This window comes from Myotis davidii, unplaced genomic scaffold, assembly GCF_000327345.1.
Source record: "Myotis davidii unplaced genomic scaffold, ASM32734v1 scaffold1284, whole genome shotgun sequence".
NCBI classification, from domain to species: Eukaryota; Metazoa; Chordata; class Mammalia; order Chiroptera; family Vespertilionidae; genus Myotis; species Myotis davidii.
Genome location: NW_006295187.1, coordinates 405,520 through 407,123, shown reverse-complemented (window position 1 = coordinate 407,123; position 1,604 = coordinate 405,520).

Below are 1,604 nucleotides of genomic sequence, written 5' to 3'. Positions count from 1 at the left end.
GCCCCCTCCCCACGGGGGATGTGCCCACAACCAAAGTACATGCCCTTGACCGGAATCGAACCTGGGACCTCTCAGTCCGCAGGCCGATGCTCTATCCACTAAGCCAAACCAGTTTCAGCTAGTTAAGGGGTTTTATTCCCTCCCTAACTCCAGGGAAAAATCCTCACCTGGGGAAACAACCTTTCTGGGAGAGGTGACCTTGGTTAAAACACATAGCTCCAATTAGGGGAGCAAACATATGCCATATACACCAGGTCCCTTGAAACATAAGCTGTGCAGATGTTTCTTCCCTGCAGCGACTGTGTCAAGCAGCAAGGGTGGGTCGGCTTCCGGCACTACTTGAGAGGGAGTGTTTAGAAAAAGCCTCTGTGAATATGATACTTAAACTGAGAGAATAAGGAGCCAGGCTTGAGGGTGATGGTGAGGTAGAGGGCCAAAGGGAGGAGGGATCAGGGCATTCTAGGCAGAGGAAACAGTGAAGTGCAAAGGCTTTAAGGCAGGGATGAACTTGCCATGTGTGAAGAGCAGAGAGAAGCTCAGTGAGCTTGAGGCTTAATGAATTGAGAAGGGAGTAGGACAGAAGAGCTTAGCTAGTCAGAACCTCCATTCTGCATCCCTTTACATGAGCCTAAGGAGTTTTGACATTGCTTGTAATGCAAAGCCATTAAAGCAGAGATAATACACAGAAAGTCAATAGTCTCTCCCTTAACATATTTTATGCCCAGCACAGTGTTTTGCCAACATTTCATTTCAAAATAGGGTGATTTCATATAGAAGTCTAGATTTGCAGCTTATCATGAAAAAAGCTGAAGATCTCTCCATACTAGACTCCAACTGTTTGGTGAGGCTGGGTGTAGTCCAATGTTGAGATTTTGCCAGACAAGTGCAAAGAAGGCGGGGGGCGAGGGGATTGGAGTTGAAACTCTTTTCAAGGGAATGATTATAATGCTAAAGCACAGAGTCGAAGAACTGAAGACTGGAGGGGGCCGATGAACAGGACATGGCTCAGTGGCTTGGTCCTCTTAAGGAGCTCAAAGAATTGTTGCTGTAAGTGGAGGAATGAACTGCTTCAATGTCCTTCCTTCATGGCAGCGCCGAACCCACACTGCAGCTGCGATCATTGAAATCACAAAGTGATCAGCTTCCCTGGAGCACAAGGGAGAATCCTTCAGTCCCCACCCCTGCCCCATGGGGAGCACTCACGCCTGGAAAAAACTGCAAAGTGCAGAGAGGTCACCGTTGGGTTATCTCAAGACGGGTGGGAGCCCCCCTCCACCCCCAGGCGACGGAAGGAGGGAATAGCCGGTCGTTCGGACACTCCCAGGCGGGAGTTCCCTACAGGTAGGGAACCCCAGCTATCAATCAATCCTTCAGTCCCCACCCCTGCCCCATGGGGAGCACTCACGCCTGGAAAAAACTGCAAAGTGCAGAGAGGTCACCGTTGGGTTATCTCAAGACGGGTGGGAGCCCCCCTCCACCCCCAGGCGACGGAAGGAGGGAATAGCCGGTCGTTCGGACACTCCCAGGCGGGAGTTCCCTACAGGTAGGGAACCCCAGCTATCAGCCAGCGCGGCGCCCCCAACAGCTAGGGGATGATCCGCACC